This window comes from Microtus ochrogaster, unplaced genomic scaffold, assembly GCF_000317375.1.
Source record: "Microtus ochrogaster isolate Prairie Vole_2 unplaced genomic scaffold, MicOch1.0 UNK114, whole genome shotgun sequence".
Taxonomy (NCBI): Eukaryota; Metazoa; Chordata; class Mammalia; order Rodentia; family Cricetidae; genus Microtus; species Microtus ochrogaster.
This window is the reverse complement of record NW_004949212.1, coordinates 439,997-454,436: the sequence shown is the minus strand read 5'-3', so window position 1 is coordinate 454,436 and position 14,440 is coordinate 439,997. Positions and strand designations below refer to the sequence as shown.

Here is a 14,440-nt window from a genome sequence, read left to right as displayed (position 1 = left end):
TACACATGTTCAAAATTTTCATTTGGATAACTGTTTATGTAATTGAAGAAAAGTGTGAAATCAAAAAGAGTTACCTTATCATTGAATTCACAGGACTTCTGTCCATATGATTTTGTAGGTGCAAATAAAAGGGAAACCTTATGATGCTTGAACAGATTTGACACTTGTAAAGTTTTTTCCTTCCCAGTCTTATGTAAGTAAATGTGTGCTGGCTGAAGATATTTCCAAAACATTTATGGTCACAGTCCCTTTAGTATGAATTTTCTCAGTACCTCAAATTGTACTGTGATATGCAAAGGCTTTAATAGACGTATCAACCACTAAAAGTTTTACTCTTGTATAAAGACTACCATACCAAGAGGAGGAAAACTTTACCACACTGATTGCACTTAAAGAGTTGCTCTGGCCAGACGCTGGTAGCACACCCTTTAACCGAGCACTCAGGAGGCAGAGACAAGACAGACAAATCTCTGTGTGTTCAAGGCCAGCCTCATCTATGAGTGGGGTCCAGGACAGACTTCAATGCTACAGAGAAACCCTGTCTTGAAAAACCAAAAAAGAAAAAAAAAAAAAAGAGTTTCTCTGCAATATGATTTTTTTTTCAAGATTTTAAAGCCTGATGACACATACAAAGTCTCTACCACATTGACTAAAATTGTAGGGTTTCTATTTAGCATGTGTTCTTTGATGGATGTGGAGACTTCTACAAGATACAAAGGCTTTACTACATTGATTACATTTATAAGGTTTCTCTCCAGTATGTGTTCTTTGGTGATATTGAAGAACACTAACATATGAAAAGGCTTTACCACACTGATTACATTCATAGGGCTTCTCTCCTGTATGTGTTCTTTCATGTACATGGAGATTACTCTTCTGTGAAAATGCTTTATCACATTGATTACACGCAAAGGGCTTCTCTCCAGTATGTGTTCTTTTATGTACTTGAAGATTATCGAGATATGCAAATAATTTACCACACTCAGTACATTCATAGGGTTTCTCTCCAGTATGTATTCTTTCATGTATTTGGAGTTTAGAGCGTCGTGAAAAAGCTTTACCGCATTGACTGCATTCAAAGGGCTTCACTCCAGTATGTGTTCTTTGATGGAAGCGGAGATTACTATTGTTTGAAAAGACTTTATCACACTGATTACATGCAAAAAGCTTCTCTCCAGAATGTGTTCTTTCATGCACTTGAAGATCATTATGATATGCAAAGAATTCTCTACATTTAGTACATTTAAAGGGTTTCTCTCCAGTATGTGTTTTTTGATGTACACGGAGATTACTCTTCTGTGAAAATGTTTTATGACATTGATTACATGCAAAGGGCTTCTCTCCAGTATGTGTTCTTTTGTGAACTTGAAGATTATTGTGATCTGCAAAGAATTTTCCACATTCAGTACATTCATAGGGTTTCTCTCCAGTATGTGTTCTTTCATGTCCTCGGAGATGACTTTTCTGTGAAAAGGCTTTACCACATTGATTACATGAGTAGGGTTTCTCTCCAGTATGTGTTCTTTTATGTACATGAAGATCATATTGATTTGCAAAGACTTTACTACATTGAGTACATTCATAGTGTTTCTCTCCACTATGTGTTCTTTTATGTCTTTGGAGTTTAGAGGGTTGTGAAAAAGCTTTATCACACTGATTACATTCAAAGGGCTTCTCTACACTATATTTTCTTTTATGTTTTTGGAGCTTACCATGACTGGCAAGAGCTTTACTGAATTGGTTACATTCATAGTGTTTCTCTCCAGCATGTTTTTGGAGACAACTGGTACCTGCAAAGGCTTCATCATATTGAATAACATCACACGGTTTCTCTGCAGAATGGTTATTTTCGTGCCTTTGAAGATGACTGTAACATGCAAAGGATTTACCACATTGAGTATATTCAGAGTGTTTCTCTCCACTATGGCTTCTTTCATGCCTGCAAAGATAATTGGCACATGTAAAAGTTTTACCACATGCATTGCTCTGATGAATCTTAATATCTGTATGAATTAATTTTGTAATTTTGTCTAATTATAAAGAGGAAGCAGATTTTAAGTTTCATGTTTACGGTGTTCTTCATTATGGGGTGTCTTGTGTCTTTGAAGAACCTGTGATAGTAAGAGTCTTTATTTCATGGCCCACATTTATAACATCATTTTTAATGAGATTTTTACATATTTGAAAGGAACTGGATGAACTCAGTTTTGAATAAACTTTACCATACTTACTGAATTCTTAAGTTTTCCTATACTATAATACATACTGAATGAGAAAGTGTACTGGGGCAAACAAAAGTAAGTACACAGTCCAACACTCATAGGGCTTTTCTTCAATGAGAGTTTGTTGAATTTTTCCCAATAAAGTTGGAAAACCAATTAAATATAACCTTGTATCACATTCAACAAGAATACTCAATGTTGAAATACTAAATTTCTTTGATACCTTCTCATTACTCTGAGAGAGTTCCAATCATTCCTTCCATATCCATATGTTCATTTGCTTGTGTTCAGAGTGACATATGATATACTTATTAAAGGAAGAACAAATAAATGTTTTTCCTATTCAGTTCACACAGTTTGACTTAATGTTTCTCATGCATGTGGTATATGGATTAAGATTTCTTCACAAGAGCCTTTTTGACTCATAAACTCACACTTTCAATAAAGTTAGCAAAGTCACAAGTATATGAGTAAATACTTGTTTCAATAAAGACTGTTATTTAGACAGATTTGGTCAGATACTTATCATCTATTCAATGTATATGCCTTGAGCAATGTCAGAGTAAATGAATTAACAGTTCTATAGCAAAATTCTCTTGGGGCTATGATTTAAGTGGTGGCATCAGTTAAGGCATTGTTTTCCTGTCTTCTTTTTTTAGAGGAATGCTTTAGAAACACAGAACAGCTACCGGACATGGAGGTATATGATTTTGTGAGAAACTGATAATGATCAATATATCTCTAGCTGTTCTTATTTTCACTGTTGCTTTGTTTCAAATCTGCCAGGACACATTACAACTTCTTCAAGGAAAATTTGTATCAAGTTGCACATGAAAATTACCTTCTGTGTCTTCTAGCACTTTGACAATGTTCTTCAGAATTATGGTCTTCCCAATTGTAGCCTAAAATAGAGGAACAGGAAAATGTATATTATTGGAAATTGTGCAAAATTTAATATCATAACCATGGCTTAGTTATTCAGCTCATTCTTATTCTTTCTCAAAGAAAACCACCCAAGAGAATCAATAAACAAGACAGTTGTCCCTTTATTTTAAAATGTGAAGGAAAGTTCACAGTCTCACCTATGGCTGTGAGGTTTGTACGTGTCTCCAGCATCACATCTTTGTAGAGACTCTTCTGAGAAGTATTCAGCAAAGCCCATTCATCCTGAGTGAAGTCAATGCGCACATCTTCATAGGTCACTGCCTTCTAGAATAATCCAACCAACAGTAAAACAAAGTGTGATCCCGACAATGTAAATGGATACTTCTTATACAGTAATATAGTTATCTAATTCTGGGACTTCCTACACTTCTTTCATGAAATAGACATTATAGTGTAATCACCAAGTTACTTTGGAAAGAAACTGATGTGGAGGCTCAGGTGCCATTCCTTTGTCCATTACATAGCATACATCCTTGAGAAAGAAATGGCCATGAACAGGCCTACAGAGAGAGACAACCAGCAGACCAACACTAACGAGAACACATCAGAGAAATAGTAAGGACAATTATTAACTAGAAAAAAAGATGGGAGGGGGCTGGAGAGATGGCTCAGTGGTTAAGAACATTGCCTGCTCTTACAAAGGTCCTGAGTTCAATTCCCAGCAACTTCATGGTAGCTCACAACCATCTGTAATGAGGTCTAGTGCCCTCTTCTGGCCTGCAGACATACACACAGACAGAATATTATATACATAATAAATAAATAAATAAGATGGGAAATGTGGGTATATTGACTCATGCCTTTAATACCAGCACTTGATGAAAAGCAGATGAATTAAATTGAGTGCCAGCCAAAGCCTATGCAGTGAGATACACTTTATGCAGAGTTACAAATTAGGAAAACTTGGTCTCCTCCCAAAAATAGTCATTTAAACAAAATGTGTAAAAAGAAATCAGAGGATTTATTGAAGTTCCTACAAAATGTTTTGTATTCACTCTACATCTACATTCATCTTCCAGAACCTGCTGTGGTCCAGTTTAAACTGTAACATAGTAAGATTTTAATAAAAGGAGAGCCTGTTTAAACAGTTACAAAGGAAACAAAGAAAACATCAGCACTGTAAATGTTGATCATAATAACATGGGGAAAGAGAGATGTCCCTGCACTTAAACGGTCTTGCATATATGTCCCTGCACTTAAACGGTCTTGCATATAGTTGGGTAGACTCAATTGCCAATACTTACATGGAGACTTATAATTATCCATTACTTCAACTTTGTGGGTTCTAAGGCCTCTTCTGACCAATATGTGGAATAGGCACACATGTGGTAAATACCCGTGCATATAGAAAAAAACTCATATTCTTTGAATTGAATAAAAAAAAGACAGGTAGAATATGACACATCTTCAATTCAGTGATTCAGAAGACACAGGTATTAATGCTGTGAATACTGCTATCTTGGGAAAGAGAATGATACCCTCTACCACACTTAAATTAAGATGTAGTGAAGTTCAGCATAGCAGCAAATGCTTGGAATGTACAAAAATCAACATTCCAAGAACACCAGTCAATAAAAAATACATAAAGACAAACATGTTGGCCCATCATTCATCCCTCTGTATAGAAGCCAGAATCATTTATATCTCTGAATTGAGGTCAGCATGGTCTAGGGAGCTACTTTCAGGACAGCCAGAGGTACACAGAAAAATATTCTTTCAAAAACAAAGCAAAAAACAAAAAAATTAAAATAAAAATCAGGAGAGCAAAAAGGATTAACAGTGAATAGCAATTGCTTCAACTGCATGCTTTGTCATTTAGTGACACCATCGATAATGGTGGTGAAGTCCTGGCAGTAGGACACAAATAAACAGAAATGGGTTGAGAAATGTTAATCCAGTCTTCAATGTGAAATTTCATCCAAAAGGCTCCTAATAAATATTACACATATACAACAAAGAAGGACACCAAGAAAAAAGAAGTGTTCAAATACTTCATCTTATCTGAGAGCTTTTTCTTCATTCAACTACATTCTGATCCATATATCTAAATGCTAAGCCATCTCATGATGAAAAAGTATTTAGTCTAAATTCATGATTGTCATAGGCCGGAACACTCCCTGACCTGTTTCAATGTGAGTCTCTCATAACACTCATGATAATGACATGACTTGGTTATACCCAGTCCAAAACAGTCACACCTCCTACTACTGCCACTCCATTGGAGACTATGGGGGTCAATCATATTCAAACTGCCACAGTGGTAAGGCTGAGTCTTGAAGTAGATAGACTCCCAGTTATCTAAGAAGCTGCCACATTGAGTTCCACAGGGGCTGTACAGATTTTCATTCCCAGTAGCAATGGTGAAGCCTTCTCTTTGCTCCACAACCTCGCAACAATGAGTCGTGATTTCTGTTATTGAACCTATCTATTCTGTCAGGTGTAGGATGATCTCTGAACCTGTTTTGATTTACATTTTATTGATGGCTGACGATGTTGAACATTTACTTAAGGGTTTCTAAGCCAGTTTAGATTCATCTATTTAGAATTCTTTGTTTATATCTGTACCACATTTTCATTTGGTTAATTAATTTGCTGATGTGTAGCTTCTTGAGTTTTTTTTTTCTTTTCTGAGCAAGTAAACTCAAACTATGTAGACTAAGATGATATATACTTATTGGCTATTGCCTTTGAAGAAAGAATAATCACAGAAAAATCCACAGACCAAGAGAGAGTGAGTAACAAGGATGGCTGTAGCAGGGGGTGCTTGGATACTCAAGGGAAAGAAGAAATAGACTAGTATTTGTGGGTATACTCAGGGCAAGAAAAGGAAGGATCAGGGGTGATGTGGAAAGAGTGCAGCAGAAACCTTCTAGAAGCTAACAGGTGACTCTAGTGAGGACTCCCAGTAACTCAGATATGGAGCATAAACTGGCCATCTTCTGTAATCACATACAGCTCCCAGTGGTTGGACTAAGAAACCTAGGCAACCAGTAAATATATGATATACACTTGTTGTGTTTGGAAGATATACCAGGAAAATGGTGGCTCAAGTTTGGTGTAGTAGCAAAACAATGACTGGCCTAACTTGAAACCCAAGGTTGCCAGGATGAATATCTAGATGGGCAGAAATCAGAAGATGGATGGCTCAGGGCACTAGGGTAGATTCAATTACAAGTAACAAAAAAGAAAAAAATTCAATGTAATGATACCTAATTCTAGGTACAATGGCTCTCTAGGTCTCGAATTCTGTTTAGCTTTGTTGCCACACATCTTTTCCTTGGGCTGGTTCCACTTCCCATTAGCAGCTCACCTCAGCAAGTAGCCAATGACCCTGGCATCTCTAATATCTTGCATAATTAAAAATTTCTATCCCTCCAATATCTAAGATCCACTTATGGTCTTTCAGGTTCCTCCACAGGTCTTGTGTCAAAACACTGACTCTGCCCTCTGGAGTCCACACACCTGGTCTTCTAGACTCTGGTTGACTCAATTCCACTACCACTGCTGCTCTTGCTCATCATCTCACAGTGATGGCATCTCCAAAACACTGGGGGCTTCTGTTGTAACTGGGCTGCACTTTAAACAGTAGTCTCTCATAGGGTCACCTCAGGGTGCCACATCTAAACTTTTTGGCATGATGTAACATTAGGGCCGGGCTTGTTGTCCTGCCCAGTTCCCCAGTTGTTTAGTCCCAGACAAAATCACACAGAGAGTCTGCATAAGATTATAAACTGGCCCATTAGCTCAGGCTTCATATTAGCTCTTGTAACTTATATAGCCCATTATTCTAGTATATGTTAGCCACGTGGCTTGGTACCATTTTTCAGCTGGGCAGGTCATATCCTGCTTCTTTAGTGCTCTGGGCAGAACTCGGAGGAATGGGCTTCCTCCTTCCTGGAATTTTCCTGTTTTCATTGCTTCGCCTCTACTTCCTGTCTGATTGATCCGCCTATACTTCCTGCCTGGCCAATCAGCATTTATTTTAAACATGATTGACAGAATACAAACAATTCTCCCACACCAGCATGACCCTTATGGTCCTGGGCAGGCATTCAACTGCAAATGAGACTGCACCTTCATTTATGGTCTTTCCTGGCCTCTCACAGTGCCATGCCTCACATCCATCCATACCTTCAAAACATGTACCACTTGGGTGACACACATTACCAAGTCCATCTACCAGCATGAGGTACAATCTTGTCTACCTCTGAAAGACCATTTCTCTGTGCTCTTAGGAAATACTTCCCAGATATTTTCACATCGGTGATGCTGGTCCCTTAATTACCACTGATTTCTTAGCTCTAGCCAACCAGAATCAAGCAAAATTTTGCTTAAATACTTCTGATAACTTGCTCATCACAGCTGATACTTCAGCCCCAGATAACCAGAACCAGAGCATCTAAACACATTTCTCCAATCCTTAAGACTTAAGTCAGAATCACAAGACCAAAGCTGTCAGGTTCTGCTGCTTACTGGGACTCGAACATGGTCCCTTATTTAATTACATCTTCACTAGCTTTCTTTCTTTCACTGCCTAGGTTAGGCAGTCCTGAACATTGCTCTGTAGACCAGGCTCACCTTGAATTCACAGAGATAATTTGCCTCTCTTTTCTGAGTCCTAGGATTGAAGGCAAGCGCCAACACCCCCTCAGGTCCCCACTCCCTTTATTCCATTTCTTAATTTGTTTATGTCATTAAACAGGGAATTTAGCAATATTCTACTTTGGGGGGGGTCTTTTCCCCAAATATTTTTTCTTGCTCAGCTGCTCCTTACATTATATATCTTCATAGAGTCACCACTAATATTTACATGACAAAGTCTATCCTAGGCTGTTTTGAGATTTCTTCTTCCAATGCAATTAATCAAAAACTCCTCACTTTAGCCTCAGGGAGGTTCTTTAAAACAAAGCAAAATTCACGCACTTCCATCACCACAATATTAAAAGAATTATTTCTCAGCAATATACTAAAATCCTACTCTGAAATCTCTTGAGCTGGCTCCCGATATTTTACATAATTATTAAGGTCACTGTCACCCACGCTCCTCCTAGTATGACCCAGAATGGGGTGTTTAATGCATTCTATGTTATTCCTAAGCCAAAGCCCCAAAGTCCATATTAATTCCAAACAAAAGTATGGTCAGGCCTAGCTCAGCAATACTCCCTGGGAACAAAGTCTGTTTTAATTAGGTTTTAATTTCCATGCAGGGACACCCTGACCATTTAAACTCCTATAATGAAAACATTTCATTGAGGTGGATCATTTAAAATTTCAGGGGTTGAGTCAATTATCAGCATATCTAGGAGCATGTAAACAGGCACCCAGATGTGATGCTGAAGCCTTGAGTACTTTGATGTTGACTCAGAGGCAACAGGAAGTATCTGACATACTTCCTATTAACAAGACCACGTTCACACCAAAATGGCCACAACTTCCACTCCTGCCACTCACTATATGATTATAGATGTCAACTATGTTCAAACTACTACCATGGTATGGCTGAGTTTTGAGGTAGATAGACTTGCAATTATCTGAGGTACTGCCATATTGATTTCCATAGTGGCTATAGAGGTTTGCATTCCCATCAGCAATGGAGGAGTGATCCCTTTGCTCCACATCTTTGTCAGCATGAGTTTATACTTCTGTTTTTGATCCTAGCCATTCTGACAGGTATACAATGAATTTTTAAAGTAGTTTTGATTTTCATTTCCTTGATGGTTAAGGACAAACATTTATTTAAGTGTTTTCAAACCATTTTAAATTCAGCTATTTAAAATTCTTTGTTTTGATCTGTATCACATTATTATTGGATTATCTGAGTTATTGATGTCTACGTTCCTGTGTTCTTTATTATGAGAAAGTAAATCTGGAACCACATAGACAAACATAATATATACTCACATTTAAATTCATATTAGCAATTGAATAAAGAATCATCACAGTACAATCCACAAACCCAGAGAGGGTAAGTAACACGGATGGCTGTAGCAGAAGATGCAATGATTTCCTATGGGAAGAGGAAATAGACAAGATTTTATGGGAGGACTAGGAGCACCAACAGGAAGTGATGGAGGTAGGTCATTGGTTAAGAAAGAAACTGCCTTGGCCCTTGATAAGACAAAAAATTAGGTAGGTGGAGAAAACAGAACAGAATGCTGGGAGGAAGTGAGGTAGACGCCATGCCGCTCCTCTCCGGGGCAGACATGATGAAACTCTGAACCAGGATGGACATAGGCTAGAATCTTCCTGGTAAGCGCACCTCATGGTGCTACACAGATTACTAAATATGAGTTAAGCAAGATATGAGAGTTAGCCAAGAATAGGCTAGATATAATGGGCCAAGCAGTGTTTAAATGAATACAATTTGTGAGTTGTTATTTCGGGGCATAAGCTAGCCAGGCGGCCAGAAGCCAGGCAGCAGGAATGCAGCCCGTAGCTCCTACTACAAGGAAGCATTATGGCAGCAATGGAGGGACAGAGGGAAATAAAACACTGAGAAATGACTGGAATAGGAAAGCTTTCAGGGTTGATGTAGAAACATAGTGTAGTAGAAACTTTCTACAAAATATGATGGTGACCCTAGTGTGGGCTCCCAATAACTAAGAATATGGAGCATGCACCAGTCATTTTCTGTAATAACATATAACTCTCAGTAGTGGAACTAGAACAAAAAGCCAGCGATAATTTATTTGACACACACTTGTGCTGTCTGGAAGATATACCAGGGAATTGGTGGCTTAAGTTAGTGTGCAGGCAAACCAGTGCCTGGACTAATTTGAGGCCCAAGCCAAAAGAGGCAACCCATGACTAAGACTGCCTGGATGGCAAGGAAGAAGAAGTTGGATGGCTCAGAGATTTAGATAGAACAAAATACAAGTAATGAAAAAGAAAATAATGGGCGATATAATGATTCCTAGAATTACTCTGATATCATAGATTGCTTCCTGGCCTAATTGTCATCAGAGGAGTTTCCTCTGACAAATGATTGTGGCAGATGCACAGAACTTCACCCAAACACTAGCTGAAGCACTTGGAAGAATGCAGAAATTTGTAGGGGGGGTTTTAGAAGCCATAGATGTCAAGGACACCAGAAAAACACAACTCACAGGATCAACTAAGCAAGGATCATAAGGGCTCAAAGAGTCTGACAGAGCAACTATGGATCAAGCAGAGTCTGAATTCTATCCTCCCCTTGTACATTATGGTTCTAATGCTTAGTCTTTTGTGGGGCTCCTAACAGTAAGAGTGTGATTATTTCTGACTCTTTTGCCTGCTCTTGGGACTCTCGTCCTCCTTCTGGGTTGCCTAATCCTGCATGGATATGAAGGTTTGTGCCTACTCTCATTGTATCTTGTCATGATGTTCAGTTGATACCCCTGGGAGGCTTCCCATTTCTGAGGGGGAAGAAAGGAACTGTGGATCTGGGGCAGTGAAAAGGTTGGGGAATAGGAAGGATAGTCAAAGTTGAGGCTGTAGTCAGGATGTACTGTATGAGAAGAATAAATAAAGAGAATAAACAAAAAGAAATGAAAATGCTTTTAGTTTAACTTCAGGATCCTCACAATGTTTAACAGCCCCAACACTGTTAAAATATTCAAAGTCCCCTCTGATACTCAAGACAAAATATTATCTTGTGACATCTGTTAAAATCAATAAACAAAGTAAACTTCTCAGACATACAAGAGCACAGGATATATTCCCCTCCAGAAAGAGAGAAACATGACTGCCTCTGTTCCAGCCCCAACTTGGGCAGTCATCCCATACTCACATACAGACCACATCTGCCAGAAAATCAGTGATATGGGAGTGATTTCTTTCTAATCTGTTGCTTTCATTGGTTAATTAATAAAGAAACTGCCTTGGCCCATTTTATAGGCCAACCCTTAGGTGGGTGGAGTAAACAGAACAGAATGCTGGGAGAAAGAAGCTGAATCAGGCAGTCGCCATGATTCTCCCACCAGACACAGATGCAGGTTAAGATCTTCCCTGGTAAGCCAGCTCGTGGGCTACACAGATTATTAGAAATGGATTAGATCAATATGTAAGAGCTAGCCAATAAGAGGCTGGAACTAATGGGCCAGGCAGTGTTTAAAAGAATACAGTTTCCGTGTAATTATTTCAGGTGTAAAGCTAGCTGTGCAGGCGGCCGGGTGTCAGGAACGTAGCCTGCCGCTCCTATTTCAACAAATCAGAGCAGCAGTCCATGAAACTCCCCCATTCCTCAGTTCCCACAGACACAATCCCATAACAATTCTCCAACCATCACCCATGTAGCCATATTTCCACACCGAAACTGGGTGTGAATTCCCTGCTTAGGAACAGGCAGACCAGCCTGAAGAAGAGGTAGGTAAACTCAAACTAAGACTCCCTAATGAAACAGAGTCCACACAAGCTACTGTAAACCCAGGCAGACTGCCCACTGATGGATCTCCTCCACTCTGTGAGTACCTCCCCCAAAACTAATCCAAATCCCACTTGCCTCCTTATCACTGTGTTTTAGCCCCTGACATGGGTGCAGACGCTCTATTTGAACAACAGATACACCAGCAGCTGGAAGTTCATGTAGGCTACCTGCCCACAGACATTCCCTCTGTCACAGTCCCCAATACTACAGTCCTCACATTCCCCCTTCACATTTTCTCAGCCACCAACTTGCACACAAAGACACCTCGAGAAAACAAAGGCCATGCCTGACACCAGGTTTCTAGTACCAAACATGTTTATGGGGGACCTCTGTTGATCCATAAACCACACAGACCAGAAGAACAGAGAGAAGAACAAATAGAAACCAAAGAATAAAGCACCCATTCTAAAGAGACTAAAGGAGAAATAGGAACCTAGACTCATCATCAACCCAAACCCAGATACAGAGATGTCAACTTAAGAAGACAAACAAAAATCAGGGCAATGCAATATATTCCCACCAGAGCCCAGCTATTCTACTACAACAAGCCATCAATACTCCAACCCAGCAGAAACACAAGTAAAAGGTCTTCAAACAAACTTTATAAATGTAACAGTGATCCTGAGAGAGGATGTGAATCAATCCCTTAAAGAAGGTAATAAAAAGATAAGTAAAATATTGCAGAAAATGGATGAAGTCCTTGAAGAATACCAAGGAGAAATAAAACAGCCAAAGGAAATGGACAGAACCGGTCAAGACCTGAAAATGGACATAGAAGCAATGAAAAAGCATAATCTCAATGAATACTGGAAATGAGAAATCTAGGTAAGCGAACAGGGATTACAGAAGTGAGCTTCACCAAAATTATAGAAGATATAGAGGAGAGAATCTCTGGTGTTTAGAATATTATAGAAGAAAATTTAAAACCTAAAACACTCCTCAAACATAACATCCGGGAAATCTGGAAGACTATAAATACATCAAACCTTGCAATACTAGGAATAGAAGGAAAAAAATTCCAACTTTTATACCCAGAAAATATTTTCAAAAAAATCATAGCCAAAAATTTTCTCACCAAAAAGAAGGACACCAGGGAACACAGACCACAGAATCAACTAAGCGGGCCTCATGGGTGTCTATAGCAACTAAGCAATAATTATGCAGCCTGCATGGTGTGAGGCATGTTCTCTGCATATATACTATGGTTGTGTAGCTTGGTGTGTTTTTAGGACTCCTAACACTGTGTGTGGGAGGTACCTCTCTGACTATTTTGTCTGGCCTTGTGAACCTATTCCTCCTATTGGATTACTTCATCAGGCCTTGATATGACGATTTGTGCTTAGTCATATTGTAACAATATGATATGCTTGGTTGATATCTCTGGGAGATCTTCTCTTTTAGGAAGGGCAATATAGGAGGAGGGGATCTGGAGGACAGGGGAGCAGGGGAGGAGCCTGAGTGGAGCAAAAGGAGGAGAAACTGTAGCTGAGATATATTTTATGAGAGAACAATTTTTAAAAGAAAAGAAAGAAGAATGTGGACACGGTGGGGGAAGACTGAAACAAAGCAAGTATGAGACCCAGCAGGACATAAACCAGATCCTGTAGTTCTGTCTCAGACATATCAGGCTTCACTCTCAAAGAGTTTAGATAGCTCTATACATGGAAGTTTTTGTTCATGTGTCTCATTTGCTATTATCACTCTCTGTATGCAGCTATCCAAGGCAAATGCCTCATAGTTTAGGCTTGTCACTATACTATTTTCCCAACAGAACACAAGCTTCGTCTTCACAGCTTCATGCTATGAACTCTCAAAGGCTCCTCATTAGGTTTCTGACCCTGCCAAACACAGATGGGTTCACCAGTGCTGGACTGAACCCACAGAGGAAGAATCCATTACCTTTACATTTGGCATCTTTATTGTTTCCAGAACCAGTACAACATAGACGATCATGCCAAGTTTGGCTTCTATGTTGGGATGGACCCTACCAGAGTTGCATGGACAAGAGTTGCAGTAGGTTTAGTATGAAGTTGATTCCTGGACCTAGGAATCACTTTGTTTCCTCCTTCCATCAAGTGAAAGCTTGGAAGAATGGAATCTTATTCTTAGAGCACCTTGCTAGGCTTCCACTCTAGAGCAATGGGCTTTTCTTTAATGCTGACAATCTACTTGAAAGTTTCTGCCTGTTTCTCCACAGGGCTGCCATCTGAAACTACCCAGTGCTTTTTTCTCTACCAAACAGATTTTTTATTTCTTTCTGTCCCACTTGTTTCATTTTTCACTATAAGCTTGAATGAGTCACCAGTAATAATCACCCAACAGAACCAATATTTTATCTAAGAAGACAGCCATTTAGTTTTGAGTTTTGGCTTATTCAATTTCACAGATAATGGAGAAAGTAAGAATTATTCAGGCGGCCCTGTTTAGTTGCTGAGGAATCCAATCTGGACGGGTGAGTGTGTGCTATCCAGGGGCGGATTGTCCCGGAACCCCCCTCCCCCAGCTCCTTCTGCAGGGCTGTCTTTCTTTTGCACGACCCAGCCCCCCCGAGCACCCCTCCCCAACCCTGCCCTGCTGTATGCTAGGACCAGTGCTCAAGAACAGTTTTAAGCTCCTACACTAAGCCTACCCACCCAGAGCGGTGAGTGCCTGCCTACTGGGCAGGCATCAGGGTCCCCTGTAAGGGAGCCCGGGCACCTTCAGCTTGTGCGCCAGGCTTCCTGTGCTCTTCTGGATACCGCCCCCCCTTGGTCCATTCATCCTTTTGTCCCCGGATCATTGGGCTACCGCGTGGCCCTGTTTAGTTGCTGAGGAATCCCATCTGGACGGGTGAGTGTGTGCTATCCAGGGGCGGATTGTCCCGGAAGAG

The 14,440-nt window shown here is 39.7% G+C and overlaps 1 pseudogene; it reads right to left on the bottom strand.

Moving 5' to 3' along the window:
- Positions 1 to 590: 590 nt before the first annotated feature.
- The window catches only part of LOC101997147, a 124,886-nt pseudogene continuing 111,036 nt past the window's right edge, over positions 591 to 14,440 (bottom strand).